Source organism: Watersipora subatra, chromosome 7, assembly GCF_963576615.1.
Source record: "Watersipora subatra chromosome 7, tzWatSuba1.1, whole genome shotgun sequence".
In the NCBI taxonomy this organism is placed as follows: domain Eukaryota; kingdom Metazoa; phylum Bryozoa; class Gymnolaemata; order Cheilostomatida; family Watersiporidae; genus Watersipora; species Watersipora subatra.
The window spans coordinates 21,078,516-21,087,539 of NC_088714.1; positions in this window are offsets into that span (position 1 = coordinate 21,078,516).

Here is a 9,024-nt window from a genome sequence, read left to right on the forward strand (position 1 = left end):
ACCTGTTCACCAAAATCAGCTATTTGTTCAAGTAGTCCCACAACCAAACACGAGCGAAGTGATTGTTTGGGAGATTTATGATAAATGCATATGTGCACACAACTCACAAAAATTATTCATCAATGGCCGTCGCCAACCCTTGTACCGAAATCTCATCAACAAATTTAACCATTTTTCAATGGAGTCGTTTAAGTATAATAATGATACAAAACACATATAAACCGTTTTAAATAGTATGTTACCAAGTCTTTATTATTTGTAGAAAATTGCCTAAACCTTACCCATCTGATCGGATTATACATAAATAGATAGATTAATTCGGCCCAAAATCGTTTTCAAAACTTGGCAAGCCTTATTTTTATTAAAATTAAGACTGACAAACAAAACGCCAAGCGAAAGAGAATAGAACCATAAGTCATGCGCATTTCACAAAAAAATGTGCACATTTTACCAGTCTATAGCATTGTCCAATCGCCGAAGGTTTCTGTAATTAACGTAGAAGTACCTGAAGTAATCGTTTCTTTTTTGCCGATTTCAAAGTAACTGGCATTTTGGACACTTATGAGTACTTTGGTATTCCAACTGATGTCCAAAGCAGTGAAAGTAAAGGAAATAACGATGATACTTTTTCTAACAATTCTTATGAGATTATTAAAATATTTAATTATAAGAATAATTATTCGATTTTGTAAGATTTAATTATAAGAATAATTATTCGATTTTATAAGATTTAATTATAAGAATAAGCATTCGAATTTACAAGATCAAAGTATATAGCGACCAATGTTGGACAATATGTTACTGTTATTATTTTTTCTAAATAGTTTTGTTAAATAGATTTTCTAAAAATCTATATAAATATCACAACTTCTTGATTCTGTTAGCTATGACGTTTTGTAATGTAAACAAAATTGTGCATTGGTTTTCTATTATTATTGTATTACTACATTAATAATATTGGCTATTCTAATAATATCAGTGCATTTTACTTCTAATATTGCATTTCTCCTATTTCAGGGAGAGATACATGTATAAGCATATAATCTTTTCCTTTCATTATTGCTGTTTGCTGTACATAATAATTAGAGTTGCCCCGATTTTGGTATCGGAATCGGTATCGGTGCCGATATGAGTGTCAAGTATCTGAATCGGTATCGGCCGATCTTTTCTTAAAAAATCTGAACCTTCCGATACTTTTTACAGATCAACCATTTAGCAGAAAACTGTATTTTAGCCTGCTATACTAATAAAAAATCATTAGCTGTAAGCTTCTTACTTTTACTTAATGAATTTCAGGCCTGCCGCACAATTTATTTCATGTCTATAGCCTGATCAACACAGCGAAGGAAACTTTTTAGCCAGAACGTAAACAAAAAGTGTGGTATTTCCCAATTACAGCGATAGGTTTTATTGCAAGCAATCACGAACAAGATAACAAAAGTGGGAAACAAGAACGCAGTGTAATGTTTCTATTTACTAGCATTACGAAAGTAATTTAAACAGTCGACGCATAAAGTTATCCATCACTCTCTTGATCCTGACGATACAATGGATCGTTTGTATTATACAAAAAACGGTAACCCTAGTGGCGTATCGGTATGTAGCCTGTCCTCCAACATCTGTTGCAAGGAAATTCCCCTTCAGTACGCTCGGCTACATTGATAATGATGGAAGAAAAGAGACGTCTTACTGAGATAATTGAATCACTAACGGTTTTTAAAAGAAACATTGATTTGCTCTAAACTTGTACAGGCACAGCAGTTCATCCAACAATAGAAGAGGGACTTCGTTATCACAGATAGAACTGTACCACTAACAGTAATTACCTTTATTTACAAATTACAAGAAACATGGACTGTTTTGTTACTACATGCACGGTATGTCAGTATGTGAATATGTATATATTTTTTTCCATAAATGCAAACAAATAAATACAAAAATATTCATGTTTTCTTTGCATTATGTTTGTATTTGCATAATAAAATGAGCTACTATCTATGCAACACAAAAGATCTGAATCGGTATCTGAATCGGATTATTTTTTAATTAGGATCGGTATATCGGATCGGTATCTGAATCGGCTGGTGAATTTAGAATCGGGGCATCTCTAATAATAATACCCAGTACATTACAGCTACCATTGCAGTTATCCTATTGCACTGCAGTGCCATTTGACTGCTAAAATTGCATTTCTCAACCATCAGTACCCTTTCTTTTTTCCAATATCACTTTGGTCGTGGGCTGTATGACAGGGAAATTTCTAGTACAATAACATATTTGCATATAAACATTACTTATTAAATAGAGCATTCAACAAGGTACAAAAAGTGATGCCAAACTAGCGAACTACTAAGAGCCACCCTTAAAATCAGCGGGGTCTACTCCAATTACTTCTAGGTTACTGACAGGTAAACCAAACACCTACCTTAAAAGTTGTAGGTTTCAAAGCTGCTGGATTTGGCCCTAATGCTTTTTGGGCTGATATGGTGCAGGTCCAATTTTGGCGCAGGCATTGGATCAGTTCCTTTTGACTAGCTATTTACTCCTAAGAAAGCTTGAGGTTCAATCCATTTACATGTAGCTCCTATTTGACACCAGAAGCACAATTGAGCCATTAAGCAAAAAGGTGCTTGACTGGCTATTTAAAGCTGAGCAGGATTGAATAAAAAAGAGCAAATGCAATGATCTTTTGGCCAATTGAATTTGACTTTCAATTCACAAAGTGATCCAACTGCCTGCACAGCTACAAGGTGTTATGACTGAGGAGGTCTTTGTGATAAGTCACATCAACATAAATGCCATATTTTAGTGGCCATTTCTTGTAGCTCACCAGTTCTCCATAAGGTTCTAGCAGCCTGTTGTTTCTGTCGATGGAAGACAAACATCATGCAGGGATAGACAAAGGTGCTTTATGTATGACAAGGTGCAGGTGGTAAAAGACTCAGCGATTCTAGCCTGAACTGGAGTGAACATTCTATGTTGGTTTACCAGCCAGATTTACTGCCGGCTAAGATTAATAGATGGCTGGTCGGTTGGCTGCGGGTTTGGCTAACTCATTGACTACTAAGTTGAATTGGCATCGGCTGAAGAGAAACATAGTCAAACAGTGCCTTAAGCTCATGAGCAGTCTCTGAAACTCTGATTCAGTACCACAGTAAAGACTTAAACTGAAATAGAAGACAGCTAGGTAGATGAGGAACTGTGAGAATTCAGAAGGCAGGACTTCGACCCACTAGGAGGACCTATTGTAAACAGCCTGAATGAACTGCAAAAGGCCCAACCAGCCTACTTTCTGAGACAGTACTAAGCCACTTTTAGCACCAGACAAAGAGCAGGTGTCTAAGGTGAAACACTCCATTCCGCAAAAAGAAAAATCTTGACCAGTTTGACACCTTGCTCTCATTGACTGAAACGCAGGAAAGAGACCGAGGCAAATCACCAAATGTAGAGCCTCCTAAAAGAGGGCTCATTGAGCCAACCGGAATTTGCTGGAGCTTTCCTGTGGTGTTGGTCCAGAAGATGGATTGAAAGTGGCGTTTCTGTGTCAACTATTCATGCCTAAACACAATGACTGATCAAGACACTTACCCTCTTTTCTGAATCATTGAAAGCCTTGACAGTCTGTTTGGAAGCAAGTTCTGCAGTTTGCTGAACCAGACCGGCTGCTAATTATATGTCTCCTTGGACATTGATGCACAGAACTCAAATATTGTTACACATTCTGGCTTCTGGAAGAGGAAAGTTCTGTCTTTTGGGCTGAATTCAGCTCTAGCTACTTTGCGGAGGTGGATCAAGAATGTGGTGAATAACCTTTACTGACAGTTGCTGCTACTCTTCCTAAACAACCCTGCAGTAACTTTATAGGACTTTGTCACATTTAAGCACAAGCTAACAAATGTGTTCTAGTGAATAAAAAAGCAGGAGTCAATTTCAAACCAACCAAGTGTAAACTGGTCCAGTACTAACTTTGCTATATGGGCCATGTGATTAGCAAAAAAGTGTAGCTGATAATTCTGAGAAAACATAGACAGCCTGGAAATGGCCAGTCACTACAATATCACTGAGCTGCAAAGCTTTTTAGAAAAGGAGTATACTACTCTCAGTACATACCAAACTTCACTACCACAGCACGCTTCTACACAAGCTGCGGGAAAAGCAGAGGCATGGCCATGGAAAAAAAAATCAGCAAACAACTATTGAGAGACGAAATGGCAGCATTCCCTTTGCATCCGTCATAGGATATCTCAACCCAAGTTAGCACTATATGCCGGATGCAGATGCTAGAGAAAATGGGATAGCGGGCAGTGTTGTTCCAGATGCAGGTTGAAACTGAAAGGGTACTTTTCTACTTCAAAAAAAACCTGATACCTGCCGAGAGGAATTACATTATTATCTAACTAAAATAAATCCGTTGGCGGTAGTCAAAGTCATCAAACTCTGTTGGCCCTACCTACCTGAGCAGCAGCTTCTGCTCAGAACAAACCGTGCTTTACTCTCTCAGCTGTGAAAGAAAAAGGAGCCATTCTACCAGGTAACCCAGTAGCTGCAGATCCTTGTAAAATTACAAGGCTTCAGTGCTGATTAGCTAAACAAGCAGACATGTGAAGGCTGCTGGCAATGTGATCTCATTGAGCTGAGGAATAGTCAACACACCTGGGAGTTAATCAAAAAAGATTAGTCTTCACCGTGCAGACTCAAAAGAAATTTGGAAGCCATGTCGGAGATCACCATTACTTTTTGCAGGAAGGTTTACCATTTGGGCCAGCTCGCTGATTTAAAAGGGGCAGTTTTATAAGATGATGTGGGGTTGTCATAGAAAACCTAAAAGTTTCTTGAAATCTATATGACACACAAAAGAAACAGGCAGAGTTCCAAACAATCAGCTAAGGACAAGTGGCCAAAATTGACTTGGCGATCTCAGATAATAGAAAGCTAAGCTGGGTGAAGCTGGAATCGGGGGACAGGAGCTCTCAAAACTACATGACGTCTAGCAATTCTCTAGGGTATGGTCGGATCGAGTGCTGGAAGACGGTACATCTTTCCAAAATCAACCGTGTCTATCAGCTGTCTGAGAAACTGTCTTGTAAGAAGCGCATACCTGCACTCGCTCTGGGATAGGTAGGTTAACCAGCTGCATTAATTTTAATTGGTATGGCTAAGCCTAACAGAAGGAGTGAGATGTTCCAAGCCGTGACAGACGGTAGGACAAAACCAGCAAGAAGAAGGCTTAGGCTGTACGCCAACCAGTAATGACAGAAACTGATAATAGACTAGGTCAGCCTTAAGGATGGCACAAAAAGCAAAGAAATAGCTCATTGTGTTGAAGGACTACATTCCCTGATGACAGGACCAACGGGCTTTTCTAAAAGCCACCGCACTTATAGTAGTCAGCCCCTTGAATAAACAGGTGATCTACTACATGGGTTTGCTAGAACATATTCACACAAACAAGGGGCACAGTTTGACAGCCAGTTTATGCCAGAGCTAAGAAAGTGAAGTTGCACAACACCCACTTTGATCCCAGGTAAACAGAATAGTTGATTGCAATTAATGAAAGCTGGATGACTTGCTCATGACACTGCTACTAAACTGTGGCAAAGATGAACGAAATGTTTTTTTCGCCATCTGATCAGGGTGTATCGAGATATGCTACACTCAGCCACCAAAGATATAGCAAGCATGCTTATGCTAGAATAACAGCTAACATTTCCAGATCTGCTGAAACATTGACCTCTTTTTACAAAGTTCTGCTGGAAACATGTCTATGTGGTGGAAACGCAAAAAAGTTAGAAAAAAAACACAGCACTCTTTGCAAATGGAAATCTGTTAAGAGAAGCCCCTATTCTCTGCACCTGGTTACTGGGTCTAGATAATGTACAAGAGGAGATTACAAGGAGACAACCCTAAGCTTCAAGCCAGCTTTTTGAGATCCTACCAGGGATGAAAACCTCACCCACCCACAAACAACTAGTAGAATGACAGGGCGTGCAGTCTATACAGATTAAAGGCTAACAAAAGCCCATTTAGGCATGTTCAGAAAAGTTGGACTTATCACCAGATAGATTAGAGCTGAAGGGTGAGGCAAAATTAAAGGGGACCAGGGTGGCACAAAGATACACCAGGAAATGGCTGAAAAAGTAGAAGAGTTTTAACTTCCGATGTTGGATGTTTAGAATCTTTTAGAACAAATTTCCAGATCAGGGAAACCAATCCAAAAAATGAGAACTGTGGCTCTAAAGACCAAAAATAAACCACAAAGTCCCATGACAACCTGCCGGTTGAGAAGTCAAAAAGAGCTGAAACCAGTCAGAGTGTTGCACGTGTTGCTATTGAAGGCAACCTAGAAGGCAGATTGCTTTGGAGAGCAGGCTTGCCAAAACATTGTACTGTATTCGCCAATTCCATGCAATTTATGCAGAATGATAAAATGATGTTAGAAGGGTACCAAAACAGTTGATTCTTTTGTGGAAATCCATTTTTGTTACGGTCTGCAACCAAGCTAGTGCTATACTATCTACTTCACAATGAACTACTTTCTAATTTTGGAATATTTGAATTTTTAGTAGCAAAGTTAGCATCACGATTTGTTTTAGGTATGTTAAAACAGCTAGGGCTGATAATGTCAGAAAAAAGCGGTTGGAGAGCCTTCTAGACTCAGACAAAAAGTCTGGTGCCATGTGAAAGCAAGCCTCAGCTAAATCTAATGAGGCAGTTTGGCCTACACAGGGAAAATATAGAAACGGAAAATGTCTAATACTAGGCTTGCTTAGAGGGCACTATTCGTACTTCTTTTAATGACTCAGGAGATGTCCCCATTGAGCTACACCTAGTAAGCGTTTGAACCCCTGCCCAGCACTCATTGTACCATACAACTGACAATGCTTTGAGCTTGATGGGACAAAACCGAACCAGTTCATCTCTTCCAAAAAAAAAAACTTGCATGTCTGGAAATACATCGCAGACTCTGATCAGCTAGAGAAATTGGCAAGAAATGTTTTTTGGCAACAACCTTGAGTTTAAGGAGAAGAGAAGCATGATAACAACACCTACAGGATCAGCTAAGTGAGCACCAAAACAAAGCCAACAATCAACAAGAGAAATAAAGAAGTCTTCTGCAAAAAGCTCAAAAAGGAAGATGGTCCAGGTTGAGCTAGGCAGAATAAACATCAAGTTGGCCAAGAAAATAGTACAAACAGATTGATACATCTCTCCAAAACCTTGTGTGAGATGATAGCTGCACTGAAGAACAGGAGGTCACACATCTGCGGCAATTTTACCAGCAGCCGTAGGGGCTAGCATTAAATTTTTAGTACTAAGTCACTTTCTGTGTTCATGTACACAACAACACTAATCAAGGAGTCTGGTAGTGCAGCATCAAATAAGACATTAGAGTAGTCTGTATGGTAACATAGTGTAATGTGAGAGCTGACTTAAATAAAGCAAGTTTCTGCAAAACAGACGGAAAAGTCTCAACCCGAAAATGTACCTACATGTATGTACCTCATCCTTAACCACGCTCCTTCTAATTTTGTAAGGGTCAACCAGAGTAGCAAACCTAGTAGAACAAGCACATATTTACAGAAAATATCATTGCTCCATTTGAAGCACTGCCCCAACCATAGAGAAGCAGGCTAGACCAACTCGGCTCGTTGATCCCCAAGTGCAAATCTTACAATGTTGGCATATTAGCTAGATTCTCAACGACTAACAACAAAAAAGACAAGCCTGTTGCTGTGTGAGGACGACCTCTGGGCTAGCGAGGCCAACATCACAGCTTACATAGCATATTACCCAGAATTGAACCAACAGCACAGATAAGTTATGCAACAAGAAGTGTAGGGCTTGAAGGTTAAAAGCTCAGCTTTAAGCTGTGCTTAATAGACAAAAACAAAGCAAAACATTTCTTTGCTTAATGGGAAAATGCTCGCAGGGCGACAGCTGCTATCTAGGCTAACAGTCCTAAAGCTTGGTTCCCATATACGTCGCAAAGCACCAGCGACATCACTGCAGTCTATTAGCGGTGAAATGGGAACCTACACATCGAGTACCGCCGAGGACTGCCGGTAGTTGCCGGCGGCAACGCAATAGTTTAGTGCTGTTCAAATTTCACAAAAGCCCGCAGGCAAAACCTTCCTGAAATGAACTGTACAGGTGTAGGTCACCTTCATAGAAACGGCATGGCGAGTGAACATTTTATTTGATTACGCGATCATTTTTAGCGATGCAGCCTTATATGTGAGCAGATGCCGCCGAGCCTAGAGCCACAAGCGTTTTGCTGCACAAGTTACCGCTGGAGTTTTTCAATCGATATGGGAACCAGGCTTAAAGGACCATAATGGATTCAGTTAAGATGTTGGACTGACTTTTGGCTTTTGGCTATTGGCTGGCCAACAAAGTGCTTTGGGAGAAACAGCAGCAGCCAGTATGACAACTAAAAAAGGGTGGAGATCTAGGGGTCGAGGCTGTTTGAGCCACCAGAAACATAAAACACACACTTGAGCTTATCATGAATAAGCGCTCTGCGGTGCAAGATAGAGCAACTAAAGTCAAAGCTCAGAAGCACTACCTATGAGTTCAACTGGTGCTTTTCCGAAAGACAGTTATTTGAGCTCCAGGCCTCTAAAGGAGAAGAGTATAAAGAAAGCCAGTGGAGCTTTGCTGGATCTACTGTACCGAAAAAATGGTCAGGTTCTAAGCAGTTGAAGGGGCTAGTTTCTGGAACTATATAATAATGGGCTGCACATCCATTTAGTACACAGAAGGAGAAAAGTTTTGCAAGAAGTACACAGGCATCTACATGTATGTTATTACATATAAATGTCTGATTGCTAATCACTTTATTGCGAGGATAAATATATTAGGTATATTGATGAACAGTATTAGTAATTAATATATTGTGAATAAGTAAAAGGTTAACTTTAGGTGTTTTACTCTTTGTAAATTCAGAAGAAGTTTGAAACAGCCTAATTTTTCAGTTTCATGACAAACGTTTTTTAAGGTATAACAGATTTGCAGACATTACTT